The sequence below is a fragment of the Magallana gigas genome, chromosome 9 (assembly GCF_963853765.1).
Source record: "Magallana gigas chromosome 9, xbMagGiga1.1, whole genome shotgun sequence".
NCBI classification, from domain to species: domain Eukaryota; kingdom Metazoa; phylum Mollusca; class Bivalvia; order Ostreida; family Ostreidae; genus Magallana; species Magallana gigas.
The window spans coordinates 14,689,230-14,709,285 of record NC_088861.1 but is presented as its reverse complement, the minus strand read 5'-3'; the positions used below and the strand labels follow the sequence as shown (position 1 = coordinate 14,709,285).

Sequence of the window (20,056 nt, the reverse complement as noted above, 5' to 3'; positions counted from 1 at the left end):
AAATGTCAAGCATACATGTAGGAATGTAAGCGCTTCCTTCAAATTCTGAAAAGCTGTCTGTTCTGCATCGACCTACTGCCACTTTCGTTGGCTGGATGGTCTTTCTTTGCGATAGACACCAAATCAAGAAGAGGTCTGGGTATTTTTGAGAAGTTTTATAAAAGTTTACGGTTGTATCCAGCAAGATCAAGACAACATGTTCTTGGTAATTGCCTCTTTTTTTTTAAACTTCAGTGACAGCATAGGACCACTTTGTCTGATTCTTTTCAAGACTCTTCGAGTCTGTCTAGATGCTCCACAACGTTAATAGAAAAAATTATGATGACAAACATTCAAATCGATGAAACATATCCTTAAATGCAATCCATCTAAACGCTGCTCAATCGGTCTCTGGTATACAGCTGGGGCATTTCTTAAACCAAAAGGCATGCGATTGTATTCGAAAAAACCAATTGACCCTTCTGTAAAAGCTGTTCTTCCATTCAGCTTGATGGCGTTATCCACTATGCATGTATAATACATTGAGATACTTGGACCCAGATAGAGTTTCTAGTATTTCATTAACACGACGAAAGCTGTTTCATTGAATAATCTTGAAATAAGGAATCTAAAACCTGCGCAAATTTTTAAAGTCTTTTTTCCTGGCAGGTACTATGTTTGAAGCAAAGGGCGAATGATATCCAGCAGAAGACATTTTTCCTCATTTACAGAGATCATATGCCAACCCTCCCCTTGTGATTTTTCAAGTTAAGATAGATATTCTCGACTGTTGAATAGTAAATATAATGGTCTTGGAGGAGTAGGTAGTTTACCTGTCTTCTTACTTTCAAAAAATCCATCTTCCAATGCCAAAATCTTTTGTGGTGTGTTTGCTTTTGGTTGAAGTTTCATAGCTTTCAGAGCCCAAATGATGCACCTCAAAAGGTATTTGCAAATGTCAAGCATACATAGCGATAGACACCAAATCAAATTAACTTACATGCCCAGTTTTTATATACAACTGTAGTTTTATGTTGCTTAATTAACTATGAATAAAATTTATGTTTATATTAAATCAAAGTATTTTTTAAATTTCAATTTATAAAGTTTATTTTGCTTGATTTACTCACTGAAATTCAAACTCTAAATCCTCTATCTCAGAGGAAATTGGTATAAGGAGGTATTTTAAAAATAATTTCATTTGAGGCAAACAATTGCAAATGTAGACAAACAGATGTAAAAAGATAGAAAAGTGATCAAGTAAAAAAGAAAAACAAAACAAAATTTACTAAAAGAGTGACATTTTGTATAACAAAACTAAACTAAAAATTTAAATTTGAAAATAATAAGGTTTCAAATTCAAACTGAATGAAAACGAATTCGAATTATTAGATCCTTTCACAATAACTGTGAAACTGCTCTCTTGCAAGCCAAGCTGATGTAAAATTAACGTTGCGTCATATTTTACCAAACTCTATCATATTGCCTTGCAAAAGAGCAGTACCAGTGTCCACATTTATCATAAACACATCTCGGTTCAAGGCAGTTTATTCATACCGGTGTTAGGTGCGCCAAGGAGCTCTATATATATTTTGTTGAAGGCCTAAACAAATACCTTACGTTCACTTCAATTTCATGTCGACCGCTTCAGTTGTTCAGCTTTTTAATAAACATTGTACAAAACTAAAATACCGTATAACTTTTCCATCCAATTTTTTTCAACCCAACTATCAACTTAGCTATCAACAAACCCAAATTGTTTTACAGAAGACACATAGTGAAACAATACACCTAAATAAGACAAAATTTTCCCCTTTGACACTGACAAAAGTTTTTGTCAACATATAAGATATAAATATATCTGTGTAAAAAGTAAATAATGGGTAATATGGTACACATGGTAGATCTGGCCATACCATGCTTTTTGTATGTGGCCTGGGTATACAAAGATGCATGTATAAACATACCGTTGTAGATTAACTACATTATCGGTGGTATTCTCATTTGAAATCTTATTCAGATTCAGTTATGCTTTATTGAAATAACGCAAGACCATGGTTGTCATTATTGTTGTCATCTTTGTACCACACGTGTAGAAAGGGACTGGTTTCCCTATCTCTATTTACTCGTGGCTTTAATCCACATCCACCGATGCCTCTTAACTATCGGAAAGCGAAAGAAATCTATTTCCCTCGATCTCGGGTCATAACACATAACGGCATTGATACACATAAGTTTTTACAATTTCCATTGTGCTGCTACAGACGCTGTTACTACTCGAAAGTGGTTATGCGCATGCACTTTTACCGCGGGACTGATAAGTTCAGTGAGTTTATAATATATTTTAGAGTTAGGCATTAAAAACGAGCACTACATACTTACTATTAAATAAGATTGGAAACATTCATCCATCAAGCATTGCCTTCGTAAAAATGGATTTTCAAAGGGCATCATTCCTTCTTTAAAACCGAAAAGCATAATTTGTTCAATACAAATGTTTGTACTTTAGGAAGATTTTAGAAAATTATGTCTTTTTTGCCAAACATCATTTTAACCAATCAAATAAATGTAAAATAAATGAAAATTTTCACATCATGTTTTTCCACCAATCACAAAAGGAGGAAGTGTACAACCCTAAGATTACAACTTCATTCTTCTTCCTTCGTAGACATAAAACTGACACCAGGATATATTCGCAGGTCTAGTACATGTGAGTATGAACGAAATGTTGTTTTGTTTGTTTTGTTTTTGTTTTTTGCTTTTTTTTTTATTATTAGAAGGGGGTTGGGGGTTATTTGTAAGGATTTTTAGGGTTGTTTTTTGTTTGTTTAGAGAAACCTAGTGCAAATACTGTACTCATTGCTTAAACAATATTAATTTAACGGTCGAACGAAGAACATTTGTGATTGATTTGTACTCCTTTACTTAATTCCCGACTCTCGTTTCAACAGATTTTGCAATTTAGTAAAGATGAAAAAAAAACTGTTTCAAATGTAAAAAAAAAAAAGAAGAAATAAACTTAGAGATCTCTAGTAAATGATGATACTACAAATTAACTCTTTTATAGCTTTTGACGGTTTGTCGAAATCTAATCAATAATGAAATATATTTAGAGAGTTAGGCATTTAAAACTAGTACTGCGTACATATTGATAAATAGCTGAAATATGTTTAAAAAAATATTTGCTTGCAAGCAAAAAAGGGGTTTTTCAAAGAGACACTTTAAAACCAAAAGTATATTTTTTTGGAAATAAAGGATTGTGTAAAACAGGAAGAGAAGACACCAAAACCGAAAGTATCAGCATTCATGTTTTTCAAAAATATTACTATTATACTGATCAGAACATAGGGGGCAAATTGCTTGACATTGTAAGTACTGTTATGATATATCTTTGACGCATGTATCAAAGCTAAGTTAAGCGTATACATGATCAAGTTTGAAAATGATTTTTTGCGGTACAATTTTTAAGTAGCTTTTAAACATGGGTTCCGTGTGTGAAAATGTTTTTATTCATCAAAGAGAGCAAAGAGATTTGAAACTGAAAGTTAGATAGCGTAGGAAGTTTAGTAAGTTTTTTAAAGAAAATGTTGGGGTTTTTTTGGGGGGGGATTTTTGTATCCTTTGAGATTTTTTTTTCCCTTTTTTAGTTTAGTTTTTTTAACTTTTGATGCATTTGTTAAAATCTACTCAATAATGAATTTTTTTTAGAGTTAGGCATTTAGAATTAGTACTGCATACTTATTATTTCATAGATAAAATATGATAAGATGCATATACATGTATGCATGCAGGAAAAATGGGTTTCGAAAAAAGGCATTTATCTTACAGAGATACTTTTAAACCGAAAATGAAATATCTTCAGAGATTTAGTTAATTCATTTAAAACTATATTATTGTGATTGCTTTGTTTAATTAAAAAGCGACTGTAGCCATTTTTTTATAACGATTGCATAAAATTCCAAAATGAATATACTAGACTAAAACTGTTAAAAAAATAAACAAAAAATTATATATTGTAATCTTCATTACACTACTTTCGATTTAAAAAAAGCACAATTATATAATTATTTAAGAAAATTGTTATATGCCTAGATTTTTAAAAGTATTACATAAGCAATACACATCCCTTACCTTTAACCCTATGATTGAAAAAACCAAAATTTTGAGACCCTGTATATTAAATATATCATATCACAACAATCACAAATGAAAATCCATTTTAAAAATACATATTTGAAGCAAAGCTAACATAAACCCGACAACGAACCCAATTGTAACTAGTAGACTAATTGTACACAGAACCATTAGAGGCCTTTCCACTTTTAATAATGATTAAAAAGAATTCCCGAAAATGTTGATTATTATTGAGTAATAAGTCAAACATCAATTTAATTATGAGGGAAAAAAATCGATTCCGCCCACCGGTATCGATCCGAGAACTCTAAGCTTTGTAGGCGAGAGTGTTGCCACTAGGCTATTTCGCTTGTTAATTGATAGAAGGTAAAATTTGGTGAGTTGTGTAGTCAATTTGGATGATGATAGAAAGAAGAGATGGAGCGTTCTTCTGTCCATATGCAGTTAATACCCAACGTTAAAAACATTTAGAATAGATAGGGGCTTTGCGATTGGTTGAGAGGACGGTATTTGTTCAACAGTTTATTAATAAAAATCAGTGATGCTTGTAAACAATGTGGCCGGTTAGCGTTGACTAAGGATTCAACAGGCAAGGTCAAACTCTGGTCGCTAGCGGTTATTTGAAGGTGTGGGAACGTCACGTCCGCTCAGCTGATGTGAATTCTCCTGGTGACTTGAAATGCACGTGCTTAGAAATCTATTTGTGGATTACAAGTACGGAAAATCTGAACTGAATTAGTCTTGTATTTCAGCCAAGTCGGGAAATAAACAAACTGAAAGAAAATGTAAACTAAATTCATCTAAAATCGGGGTCTGGGAAGGAAGAGTTATCTTTCGTAGAACTTCAACACAAGTCGTCACAGGTTGCTGATAGACATTCAGTGAAATTTAAGCATAAATTTATTTGATACAAATATCGAAGCGTTGAAATTTCGTTTCTCGGGATAATATTAATGGTTCGATGCCGCTGAAGTGGATAACTTTCTTCAATATGGTTCATTTCGTTTGAAATTTGGCAGGCAATTAGATTCAGGTGTGAGGAACAGTCCCATGACTTTTCGCCAAGTTCTACAGAGTTTAACTGGAGCTGGAATTTTTATTTTGAGGCGTAGTCTAAAACGCGTTCGGGAGTCAAATCTCAGTCAGAGTTTCAGATTTTTAAAAAATATTCTGTCAAACGGTTGTAACACTTTGTTGTTAACACATGTATCATTCTTAAAAAGAAATATTAATTTTCATGTTCAAATATCGAGGGTCAAGTTCATAGAAGAATTCAATCCTTGTATAAAAGAAGGGAGGGGGCTAATTGTACATATAAATAAATCTGATACATATGTTGCATATACTTATACCTCATTAGTTCTAAAAGGTCAAGGTCAAATGTTAAGGTTAGGTCAAAGGTCAGGTCAAAAGTCAAGGTCAAACCTAAAAATAACGGGGGGATGTTTTAAAGAGCTAATTGCACATATAAATAAATCTGAAATGTATATGTTAAATCTACTTGTAACGCATCAGTACTTAAAGGTCAAGGTCAAAGGTCAAGGTCAGGTCAAACGTCAAGGTCAAACTAAAAATAAAAAATAATAATAATAAAGGGGTTGTGTTTGAAAGAGCTGATTGTACATATAAATCAATTTGATATACATATATGATGCAGATACTTATAACACACCAGTTGTAAGAGGCCAAATGTCAAGGTCAAAGTCAAAGGCCAAGGTCACACATAAAAAAAATGGGGGGGGGGGGGTATTTCGTATGTGTTTGTGAAATCAATGAAATTCAAAGGGGAATTACTGCCAGAAGGGGACGTTGGACCCTTTTAGGATCAATAGATTGAAGAAACTTCTTAGTGTACTGAAGACATTGGTAAAAGTTTCAAGTCTCTGCCTGTTATGGTTTCAGAGGAGTAGCGATAACAAGCATTTCGTACAAAAGGGGCAATAACTCACTAACAATTACAAGGTGGAAGCTGAAGGGCTACATTTTGAAATGTCTTAAGACGTTCTACTACATCCTTGATAAAATTTCTCTATATCACCCTAAACAAAAGAGATACGAAAACTCATAAATACACAGATTTTCAAATGACCTTGACTTGACCTTTACGTCATTTTCATTGGCCAAGTAAGACGCTTCAATCCCAAGTGGTCCGAAGTCTCTATCACAAATATTAAAAAAGTTGGAAGTGATTGTATGGAAATTTAAATACTTTCAGGGGCAATAACTGATAAAAGGGGGTCTCGGGACCTTTCGGTATGAATAGATTGAAAGAGCGTCTAAGTGAACTACAAACGTCAGTCTCTATCTCTTATGGTTTCAGAGGAGTAGCGATACCAATCACTTTGTACACAAAGGGCAATAACTTTGTAAGTTCTGGGAGTTATCAAGCAGGGTCATTTGGTATCATAACTTTTAATGCTCAATAACATAAAGAAAAAATTATTTCAATATCTTTTGAAACAAAAAAGCTGTTCTTGGAAAAAAGAGAAGAAAAAAAATAAAAAACAGAAGAAAATCAAAAGGTCTTTCACCTGAAAGGTGGAAAGACCTAATAATATAAAACTGCCAATAAAATGTAAAACACAATAGCTAACACTATTTTACAGAACTTATTTTATGTATAGCTTTATGTACTACATGTATCTCATACAAAAAATTTCTGACGATAATTGACAATTGTAGCTAATAACACACAGTTGACAATAATCCGATATACCGGTGTGTGCATATTCCTACTACACTCTCCCAAACTGGTCGCATCGTAAAACAGATTTTAAAAAAATTGAAACCCTCATTCTGGCCCTACCCCACCCTACCTCGGGTATCCTTTTTTAAACAAACTTGAATTTAACTTTATCTCACGATGTCTACAAACAAGTTACAACTTTTCTGAACAATTTGTTTTATAGAAGAAGATATTATAACACCACCGATTTTTTTTATTAATTCTTAATTTTCTCCCCTAGAAAAGATGCATGGCCTTTCTTTTTAATAAAATTGAATTCCCTTCACTCAATAACGTTTTGTGCCAAGTTTGGTTGGAATTGGTAAGGTGGTTCTGAAGAAAAAGTCAAAAAAGTTTACAGACACAGGGATAGACGCGGACAGACGGACGCCCGCAGGCAAAAGGGGATCAGAAAAGCTCGCTTGAGCTTTCAGGTCAGGTGAGCTAAAAGTAAACCTAGAAAAAAAACATGAGTTCTTTCACCTGTGAGACCTAATAAATATAAAGCATTCCTACACAGGTTTAATCATTTTGTCCTTTTTGGCCGCCAATGAAAAATTTGTAAAAAATACACAATTTGTTTATTCATGTAGATTATATCACGAAAATAATTTTAAAAGACTTACCAATGTAATGTCTTTTTGTTTGAGGTGTTTCAAATTCTGTCTATATTGATTTTGATAATATATAATATGTTGTTTATTTATATATATGTAAAACATTTAAAAGAACTTAATAACGAACCTGTCTGACATCACACATCAAGGGTGCGTTAAAAATTGTAACTGTCACGTAAGGAAAAGTAGCAGCTACGCTGTTGAAACTAACCTTGCCGATACGTACAAATTCAGTCGATGTAATAAGTCTTTCCTTAAATATTTCCAACTTCAAATCAAAGACCGAGCGGCTTAACTAGCTTCCCGTTCATAAGACCTAGATATCTACGAGATAGCGGCTAAGCAAGCTACTATCTTGAACACACGCCTGTAATGACAATCCACAAATAGTAAATTCAAGAATTGACGATAGTCAGTGAATGGACAGCCCAAGAATAAAACTCTTATTTAGAATTGAGATTATTGATATACTGATGTTTTCTCTTTTTAGAGCATGTTAAATTCAATCTAATTTACACTCTGGTTAAAGTAGTTAAAAGTTTATTTTTATTTTTTTTTGTTGCAGTTGACATTGAGTACAATGCCGCCTAAAAAGTCGCCAGCGGATGAACAAATAAAGATAGTTGATGAAAGCTATGAAATAAAAACTTATCCTGACGGTTCGTCTCGTAGGAGAGGCAGTAAAACAGAAATAATATTCCCAGGAGGGAACCAACCTTCGACTCAGGAACAACCAAGTATTGATAATGGGTCTAACAAAAAGTAATCCGGAGGAAACCATTCTTAGTGCTACATAAGGAAAAGGACACAAAATAATTTGTTTTGGACGTTTTGACTTTTTAGACCTACACAACAAAGAACTGGACTAAAATTTAATTTGAAATTTGATATGTTATGATCAATTATTTGGAGTTAACTCATTTGTTTGGATTTTTCTTAAATAAGCATAAAATCAATAAAATTGTAGACTTTTTGATTGTTGTGGTATTTTAGGGGGAAAAGGAGAAAAGTGTGTAAATACACGTATAACACAGGCACGTAGCATCGTTTTTGAAGTGGGGGGCCAGACTCATCCAAAAAATCTTGACAAGCAAAAAAAAAACAAAGGAAATTTAAAGTTTCCCAAAATCTTCAAAATCCTAATCCGTGGGGGGGGGGGGGGGGGGGGGGGGCGGCTTGCATAGTATTTTTCACTCCTCATTTCCTTATTGTCCTATCAAGTTTTTACATACTCCCAAAAAAGTGGGGGGGGGGGCAACTCCCCTTGGACCCCCCTGATGCTACGTGCCTGTAACATATCGTAGCGTGCAAATATACCCTGCTTTTTAATGCAAGCATACTTTTTTTTAAATATTTTCAACTGCAACATTTTTGTAAAGCGTTTTATCATTGCTTTCATGGCCTATAATAATATTACACGGAGTGCAACCATTTTAATTTTATAACTAAAAACAAAATAAAATACACAAAATGACACAGTATCCGTTAAAAACTATAATTATTGTATATTAATATTTCAAATATTTTTGGTTGCAAAGTGTGTGGAGAGCTTCTGCAGTTAAAACACAGTTAACCACAAAGTACTGAAATAATATTAAACTAAAGCAGAGCTCGTGGCAAAGCCACGAGTAGGTCTTCCGTTGTTGCTGTGGGTTGAAAATATATGTGAAATGGTGTCAAACGATTATAATGACTAAACTTTCAGTTCTGCTTTTGTTATAAAAACATGCTGTGATTGAAAGCCTTTATATAAAACGTGTTTTGAAAAAGAAAGGAAGAGAATGTTTTAGGAAAACTATTTGTCCAATACAGTTTGTGTAATCGTTTCAAAAATTCTTTAAAAAGTGAGATGTTTAATGGCGAGTTAAATTTTCAAAGGGTAGCAAGCATTGTGATAAACAGTATATTAGTAGGTTGTGGCCATTAGCACCTGCTATCTCGAGAATGGTGTCTAAAGATTTGATTGATACATCTGACAAGTATGTGCTATACTATTTCTGGCTTACTATTGATACATTGAGCCAAGTGTCCAACAACCATCTCACTTGGATGTTGTTAACTAATACTGCAGTCTCACTACACTCTCCAACTTAACCACCAATTATTTTCAAACTGGCAAGTCTATGAGTGAACTCCCCATAGAGTAACGCAAGTTTAAATTCCTCACTATACAATTTCTAGCAAAAATGACATCCTGTAGACATTTCCTTCACTAAGTAAGGTTATTCTGTTGCCCTGGGTTATATCCCGGTCTAGGGGATAATGATCTCTCGAAAGATTTATTGTAATTAGACATGGTTTTTAAAATTATTTTAACCTTAGCGACCATACTCACTTCATCTTGCAATCCTTCAAAACCAAATAAAATATCAAAACCATAGCGTTGTTAGTAACGTAATAGTATCATATCTGTGTCCGGAAATGTCCTATAGCTTGCTTCAATCCAGTCCAAAAAATGTTTCAAACATCTCAATTTTTTCGAATGAACAACCAATCCCTTCTCAATGGCCTTAGCTAAGATATCCTCCTTTTATAACATTTTCATCTGTTTGCTGTTTAGCACTAAATAATTATTTTAAATGCCTCCCCATTAATTCTAAGGTACCAAAAACACTCGTTAGTTTGTCCATAAGGTCACCAGTACTTGCCAAAGATCCTAGCCGTATGGCAAATATTTTCTAATAGCACTTGCAATTCGACTGATGAAAATGTCTTGTCAATCATAAAATGTTACATCATACTTGTCTTCCAGAGATTAAATGTCAATTCTTACCTTGTGTTTCCTCCAGTAAAGATCGACATTTTTGGCTATTGGATAGGAACTGTAAAAGGTTTTGGAAGAATAGGTGGTTTACCTGTTTACTTACCTTCAACACATTCAACAATCCATGTCAAGAACTCTTGTGGTGAGTCTGTTTTTAAGTTTAATTTTCATAGCTTTTAGAGCCCGAAAAATATTCTTTTCATCATCTGAGTTTATCTCTGCAATGTTTATGTTTACAAAGTAACTCAAGTTGTAAAAGTTGTGAAGTAAAGATTTTTTTTAAAACTGTCGCGTTTTACACGAGTGCAATCTAAGTGCGCATAAAAACACCTCATAGCCTACTCTATATTCAGGGTCGTGAACCTTCGAGAGCATTCATTGTTGTCCCCAAATGAGACAACTCTTGAAAACATGCATTGACTATAGTCCGTCTCTTAATCTTATTAAAATAAATATCAAAGTGATTTAATTATACATTATACACACATATATATATATATGAATTATTATAAGGCATGAAAAATGCATGAAATAAGAACATTATCAAATATAAAAGGCTGGCACATGTACCTGGTGAATATTAAATGTATATTGCTTGTAAGTACACGTATAAATTTACACAACTACATATAATTAATACACTGTTTTATGTAAATTTTAAAAAAAAATTTGGATAAATTTTGTTAAAATGAAAAATAAATTAATAAAATTGCATATATCATTCTAAAAAATCAAGAAACTAATAGACTTGTAGTTCAACATAAATAAAGTGATATTAATTGAATGGATTTGATATACTGTACAGCAATTTAAGATTTTGATGTCATTTTTCATATGAAAGGTAATAAAAATTTAAACACACAGAATCGTTTCAATCCATACCATTTAAACAATGAAAATGTTGCAAAAGGCCTATTTGTTTAATATAATGAACATAAATTAATGACCCTGTATACATCATTCTACTAAAAAAGAGTAATAGACATGCTGTTTAGGAAACTAAAGTGATATATTACAGGGATCAACAGCAATTTTATATATAAATGGTAAAACTGTTAATGGATTTGTTTCCAAACATTTGAAGAATAGAGAAAAAACATTCATATTTTTATTCTTTGTTAAACTTAGATTAAATAATATTCGAACAAAAATACTGATGGCTAAAACTGAATATTTTTCTGTCAATTTCTTCTGTTCATGAACAAGACCTATACATTTATCAACACTTTTATATATATCATGTCCATTTCCCATTGTAACTGAGTATTTTTGTTCTGCTTGTAAACAAAAGAGTATATCAAAAAACCTGTATAAAAAAGTAATGCTAATTTACAATTTTAACAAATAAAGATAGCTGTTTCCAAAAATGTTACATGTATATGAATATGTTGGATGGATAGGAAAAATACAAAATACGTGCACACGATAAAATGTTTGCTGGTATTCATTATGTGAACACTTATGGTTGAAACAATTCATTCAGTAACATTTAAAGTGCCCACACCTTTTTATGTAACATAAATTAGAATGTGTATAGAAAAATTCTTCTGTGGTTGGCTCCATGAATCTTGAAAAGATGGTGCGAGTTGGTAAAAAGTCAGAATATGGTTCCATTCAAATCCTCGTGCATTCTATTCAAGAAATATTCATTTATGTCTTGGTCTGGTAACTAAACTAGAATCAACATGAAGTTTTCAGAGAATTAATTTTTGCAAGCATTGTGCACTCATCAATTACTTTTATAGTCAATGCAGTTTTTTCATGAATGTGCTATAAAGTGATAGTGACAATGTAATCTTTTCTAATATTGCACATTCATGTATTACATCATTTTGCCACTAATTTATACCAAGCTGACAGTTTCTTTATTTTTTATTATATATGCAATGTCAAAAGATAGTTGCATCAAGTGCATGTACCTTCAATCATTTTAAAAGCCATTAAAAACATTTCAGCCCTACAAAACACTTTAAATTGTTTAAATGATTTTACAAATGAAATATAAATTAATAAATCAGTATTTAAGTCACAAGTGATATATTTTTTAAAGCAATATCACTTATATGACAAATTCAGGAAACCCGGGTCAATCAAGTCTGCACACACTCGAAAAATGTAATGAATCAAATGGTTTAAACAGATTCACCAGAAACCATCTGCCTTTGTTAGCAATTGGTGTATCTTTAAAAATATTTAGATTTCTAGTGGACAGAAAGATATTATATATATTGAACAAAGATCAAAGTCATAAACACTTATGTAAAAATGAATGTCTGTATGAGTTGCAATTATCAACATTCTATGTACACTAAAATAAGACTGCGTCCATAACAAAAACTAATCTGAAAAACATATTTCCAGTATAAGAAATTCATGGGATTTCTGCAAATCCCATTCTCTCAGAAAGTGTAAAAGACATTTTGTTAAGTTTATAAAATTTTCAAACTCCTGGCATTCCTTTCAGAGATTCCTACCACTTCAAATACCGATAATCATGCAGTGTTGCAACAAGATGCCAATATAAACCTTTCCCTTTTACACGTGAAATTGTAGCTATTTAGATGACCTTGCTTGGCTTTCAATCAGCTTAAACCAAATATATCTACATGTGAAGGACAAGTTGTAAGTTTGTTACATGACAAAGAAGTACCTTCTGGGATTAAATTAGCAGACTTGACTGTGTCATTAGCAATATCAAATTGACAGTTTTTTCTATATTCCTGATCTTCAGATCCTCTGGAGGCCGCAGGTAAACCTGTAGATTAGAAGAAATCAAAGTACTGAAAGTACTGAAAAGCGCTAACCTAGCTTGGTTCTAAGAAAATTTACTGTGTGCAAGCGTAGGCGGAAATGAGCCTTATTGAAATTTTGGTTTATGTTTAATGAATATCAATTTAAAGTATCGAAGGCCAGATTTCTTTAAATATATGTTACTTTCTGAAGATGATGTGAATTAAGGTAACCCACTCCTCAATGTTGTTGTATCAAGATTTTCTTGAGAAGTATATCATTGAAATCTGTAGACAAAACATACTTAAAAATACAAAGATAATGGGGGGTCAGTATCCATCCCTCTGAGTTATGGCCTATTTAATTTGACCTTTTCGCACCTAAAATGCAACATTTCATCCTGATTAGGATTTTTTGTCAGTATATTTGATTAAGCAAACTTATTTCTTCAAATATTGTTTTTAATTATGCACAATGGTCACACTAAATAGAGGGATTACGCAAAAAATTTGTACGAAGCTGCATAAATTTTTGTGTGACCTTTTTGCACTTAAAATAGACAATTTCTATAATAGTTACAATTTGATTTGAAATAAAAACTTTTTGAATATCAAGATTATAATTTTAATAAGATTAATAATTTGCCTAGATATGTATTCAGTATCGTTTTGACATAATATAACATGGGGTTCAGTGATGTCAAATTTTAGATATAGGGCTTCAAAGGTAAAATTCTCGCAAAGTTTGGCTTAAAAAATTTCAGATATGTTCTATATATTTGCATGATTTTATGCTAAACGGCTATCACATTCTCAAGATTTGATTTTGTACATGTCACACGGAACCTATAAAATATGTTACAAACCTATCAAATGTTAAAAATGTGAATATTGAATAAAGTATAATAAAAAGAAAAGTACATGTATATTTAAAATTCATTAATTGGTTGTTTCGGTCATTTTCGTCTAAGAAACCTTCCGCACGAAAAAATAGTTCCCCAAAAAACTTGTTTGTTTCTTGAATTCAAATGGATTTTCTTTATGAATGTTGTGTAATTATGAAATAATAATCTATCTGTGAATATTAAATAAATAAAATCATATTCATTTCAAATATAATGATCATCTGCGCAATGAAATCAAAACATGAGGAGTGAGATACCTTAAAGCTGAACACGACTTGTATATGGATACTTGCCTGAAAAAAGATATGTTAAAATCACAAATTATACCTTTTGAACAGTAATTTATCACAGTTTTTGACATTTTCTTGCAAAGAATCGATTTTATTTTTCTATATTTTAGCTTCTGAATACGCACTATATTTTTTCATCACTGCGTAGCATCCCGTGCTGATGCACGTAAGCCCCGCAAACCAATCGTATCTACTCGGCCATTTCCGTCACCCAGATAACTGGTTCCCTATACCTCTTACCAGTTTAAATGATGTATATTTATGCTCATAGAGGGCAGTTATTCCTTGCACCGGAAATAGAAGTCTAACGACAATAAAGCGCTGAGCTATGCTTAGCGCTTTAAAAAGATACAATATTATTACGAAGCTAAATGCTATCATGAAAACAAAAGGGTGTGTCCCAGATTACACTATTTTATGGGCACATGCAGTACCTGAGACATGGGTCAAAACATTACCACGATAACAACCATAACAACTCATTGAGTGGGAAATGACATATTACTATAAAATTTGTCATGGCTTCTCTCTCTCTCTCTCTCTCTCTCTCTCTCAATTATATGTGTTATATTTACATAACAAATGCAGACCCTTGATTCATTAACACTTTCGTTGTTAATAGATAAATGAAACACAAAGCTAACAGTTTAAAAGAGATTCATATATCACAAATACACGCACCTGCCGAGGAATTTCTGTACGGAAATGACTGAAGGCATGATTGACACAAAATTATTTTCGAGCTTTCTCATTGCATTTTATTGTTATTTACTTTTGAAATGTAGAGTCATTTAGTCTATCTGGTCTAAGTATCTTTCCAACAATACCAAAAAATCGTTCCACTGCTACATAAGTAGCAGGAACAATAAAGTATATCTTTGCAAGTTTAGCAAGAATAGGAAATTTATCTTCGTTTTCCTTCCAGTACTGCAACGGATTTCTCCCTTCACTTGGCTCGAGGAGGTACTGTGATACTTCAATTTTAACATTTTGATCCCCTGAAACATGCCTCTTCTTTCCCTGCTTTGTAGGAGCCATAAAGCTGAAAAGTCCATAATCAATCTTACTAATTTTCCTTTGAGCTAAGAGATCCACCATCACTGGAATTTTCAGGTTTTGCCTTCTTACATACACTAGTAGTTGTTCTTCTACATCAGCAGGAGATTATGACCATCTAATTTTAAATCTTGAATCTAAAGCTGCTGATAGTTGGTAAACATAATCATCTTTGTAAATTTAGAGTCTTTTGATATTAAATACGTCAACGATAATACCATTTTGTTGTTTTAAAGGTTGTTGATAGTTCGGCAAGCTTGTGCTCATACTAAGTGTCACAGCAATATCTATAAACTCCCAAAAACATTATTTCTTGCTGCATCATTAATGTGGCATCTTCAAAGGGTTTCAAAAGCAAACAAAGTTTGCAGTAGTTTACGTCCATATCCAGTTAACTGAACAGTATCAAGTTTATTAAGTTTTTCTTCAGGTACCTCGAGAACTGAGTGAATTGTTGTCAATTGGGAATTCCATCGAGTGGCGTTTAGTCAACTTGCAGTCTTTTTCCTCTTCCAAAATTTCACTGGCTTTTATAGATTTATAGTTTGCTGCCTTCGCAATGACGGGGGGGGGGGCACTTACTTCATCCCATCTTTGATCACCAATTGTAGAGTGTGTGCAAAACATGTACCATGCTTTGCATAGGCGTCGGAACCGGGGGGGGCTAGGCCCCCCCCCCCCCCACTTTTTTTGCAGAGTTATACCTAACCATTAGAAACATAGCATGATAGAGGGTAATTAAATACCATAGGCTCCAAACTAGAATCGTTATATTCATCTTCACTATTTATAGACTCATAGGTGTCTTCTTTCAAACTTGTATCTTTATCGCATGAAAATCCTGGTAGGGTAACCTGAAAGGCCTTAGCCATATTTGTAGCATTGTCTATTACAATGTTTAATTTGTTATTTTATCTGCTGTATTGTAGCAGGCCACTGCTTCGACATCATTTTCTTGGCGTATGTTTTCAGCACAGTGTTGAGCTCTGAACCGCTTACATGACACCATGATCGATTCCATAAACTAATTCAATGTGATGTGACCTGTGATTCCAATAAAGCCCTTTTGTCGATTTGACCGGAGGTCAATAGTCAAACAGACATTCTCCACAGCCTGTGATGACTTGCTCTTTAAACTACTTTGGACAGAAGTTGATCTTTTAAGGAGAAGTTTTGTGGAGAAATGTTTACGGGAACGTAACTGGTAACGGGGATTCACTGATTGGATTCTAGACAACTGAAAGTGCATGGTATCAGACTCCTGCTATAAACGTAACTAAAGCTTCAGTTATCTTCCTCTGGTTTGGATCATGCGTTGTGTAATTGGTATGTTTTTATGAAGTATGGGCGTATGTGTCCATGGACGTTTGAAATGTTTTCCTCTGGTCATCTTTCTGAGTTTCGTATAAATCTCTGTGCTTCCTCTGAAGAGAAAGATATTCATTTAAACATTTTAAAAAGACAAAATGATAACTTAGAGGATACATATAAACTACTGTGTTGACATGTGATGAACATTTTAGTCTGTATATTGGTATGTTTTTCTATTACAATTTACACCATGGTTTATCTGACAGGCTTTGACAGATCATTGTTGGTAAATTTTATTATCAAAGCAAACTTAATTAACATCATATCAGATGTGTTATTTTAATGCTTATAATTGTATCCATATAACTGAACACCCACTTGCATAAATAAAGGTTTACAGTAAAAAGTACAAGCTCAAATCATTCCTGTATAATTAATTACATGTATTACATGTACAGATTTAAATTCATAAACTCTAATAAAATAGATATGAAGCCAAATTACTTATTTGAAGAAAATAAATTTACCTTCATATGTGTGACATATTTGAGGTAGTTTTTCATTCTCCGATATGTGTGCAGAACAGTATCTACATTTAGCTTTCACAATACCCTGTGATGGTTGATCATCAGACAATTCAAAATGCTGTACAGCAGACATCTTTCTCTAAACAAATGCTTATTAAAAGTGACTCTTTAAATAATTTTCCCAATTAAATAAGCACGGTACATGAACTGTTTTCTAATTAACTAAAAGCAAGGACTGTTGGATAGCAAACTCATCGTGACTGGACATGAATTTAAACATCCAAAGTGCAATAAAGGAATACTGGCCGACTTTTAAGTTGAACCTTATTCACTAAATATAAGATCTAATGAAAAATGAATTCAAACTTTTTAATTTTGCCATTGTAATCATAAAAATAATCAAAACATAATCATGATTACAGGACTTCTTCACAGAGTAATCGATTAAATTACGATTACTTGTAATCAGAAAAATGGATGATTACCGATTACTCATGATTTCTAATATTACTCATATTACTTTCAAATTTAAACATAAAAAAATGATAACTGATGTGAACAGAAACAACATTCAAATATTTTCTATGAAATTCACAGCGTTTAATTTATAAATAATATGAATTTCGAAATCTTCAATGTGCATTTTATAAGATAGAAACAGAAATAATTATGTTCATTTATATTGAGCCCTTGAACTGTGTCGTTTTTGGGAGTTGGGAATCACTAAATGTTATTGGAACATTATTGGACCAATTTTTTACGCTGCACTTAAAGAAGTTTTTCAACAAAAAGAGATGTCTGAATCTCAAAGGCTCTCTGTGATATCACTAATATACAAGAAAGGCGAAAAACAATTGTTAAAAAATTATAGACCAATTAGCTTAACAAATACAGATTATAAAATTATAGCTTGTGTTTTAGCTAAAAGATTACAAAAAATATTAGCAAACACAATTAATAAAAATCAAACGGCTTATGTTAAAGGCAGATACATAGGTGAAAATGCTCGACTAATATTAGATATATTTGAATATTGCGATTCAGAGAACAAACACGGCATATTATTATTTCTTGACTTTGAAAAGCCTTTTGACTCTGTAGAATGGAACTTTCTGTTTGAAACACTGAAAAAAATTTATATTCGCGATCAGTTTCTTAAATGGGTAGAGATATATAAAAACCCTAAATAATGGATGGTTATCTAAGACATGTAGTATGACAAGAGGGACAGGGATGTCCAATATCTGCTTTATTATTTTTATTTGTAGCCGAAATTTTGTCCATAAAAATTAAAAACGAACCAGATATACCGGGGATCAGCATAAATGATAAAGAAATCATTTATATACAACATGCGGATGACTTGAAAATAAAAAAAGAGTTTTGCAATCATACAGGATCAAAAATAAACATAAACAAGACCGAATGTATTCTTTTTTTTTTGGGGGGGGGGGGGCTTCAAGATATGTATGATGAAATCAATGGCATTAAAGCAACAAATAAAGTTGTCAGGTGTTTAGGTATTTATATAGGACATGATAAAGAAGAATGTTACAATAAAAATTGGATGAAAATATATCACGACATGGAAAAGTTATTTGAATCATGGAAACGTAGAAAACTAACGGTGTTGGTAAACATGTATAATCAAAACATTAGCAACTTCAAAACTAGTTTATATTGCATCTTTATTGTGTATACCAGATAAAGAATATATCTGTAAAGTCCAAAGACTCTTATTTAATTTCATATGGGACAAGTCTGAAAGAATCAAAGGAAATACCTTGATAGGCAATATAACAGATGGAGGTTCATCAATTATATATATTGAAAGTAAGTTCAAGATACCGCGATTGTTATCTTCTAAGGGCACTCTATTTGAAATCCTTGGGAGTTTTATGGAAAAAGCTAATTTAAATCTTCATTACGTCTTACAGTTTTCTGAAACTAATTTAAATGCACTGGATAGAATAGACAAACTTCCACTTTTCTACTAACAAATTCTAAGTTCATTTAACGAATGTAAACAAAGGTGTAACTTCGATAACATATCACCTAACGATATTTTAAAACAACCCATTTGGAATAATAACAACATCAAAATAAAAGGAGAAACATTATTTTTTAAAAACTGGGTTAACAGTAATATACTTTACTTAAAGGACTTAATAGATGATAACGGGAATATAAAAACACTACAAGTGCTTTCCACTATTTTTAAGAGAAAGTCTAACTGGCTTCATGAATGAAAAACTTTATTACATGTATCAGTTATAAAACCATTGTGTAAAAAATATAATTTTACAAATGTTTAAAAATATTTGAACATTAAAAATGAAATGAAATTTCATTTTGCAACAGGGGTGTCATGCTTAAATAAAAAAATGCCAATTCTTTTATAAAAACTTAATACACAAGAAATTTGTTAAACCGTGTTATCAAACTAAACTTTCTCAAGAGTTTGCAATACCGGTGAAGGATTCAAATCTATGGAAAAATATATACACGAGAAAAGTCAAGAATATAAATGACAATAAAATAGCAGAATTTAATTACAAAATGCTCCATAATATTTTCTGCAACAATGCATATTAAAGTAAATGGTTAAGGGGCAAGGGGGATAACTGTAATATATGCAAAACAATTGAAAACATTAAACATTTATTACTTGAATGTAAAAATGTTGAACATATTTGGAGAAAACTAGGTTCCCTTTTTATTAATCGATATAAAATGGAAACATATTATTTTAGGCTTTTATTTAGAACAAAACGACAAGATTGAGTCGTTGAATTTATTAATTTCTTTCATATTGCTTATAAAATATATAAATACAAAATGTACTGTAGAATTGAATCTCTGCAAGAAACTAAAATAAATGTGTGTTAAAGTGTCAAAAATGCTCTTATTCAATATTCTTCTATGTTACGTCTTATGAAATGTGACAAACAACGTCTTTTCTCAAAATTTGCTGATACATTGTGATATATACATGTTTTCACATGTTTTTCATTTGTAA

The 20,056-nt window shown here is 32.1% G+C and overlaps 1 long non-coding RNA gene across 1 annotated transcript; it reads left to right on the top strand.

The window, feature by feature from the left end:
- The first annotated feature begins 2,378 nt into the window (after positions 1-2,378).
- Positions 2,379-8,429, top strand: LOC136271467 (uncharacterized). The gene is made up of 2 exons (XR_010709355.1): positions 2,379-2,689; positions 8,021-8,429. It is a non-coding gene; the product is annotated as an uncharacterized lncRNA (long non-coding RNA).
- Positions 8,430-20,056: the final 11,627 nt, after the last annotated feature.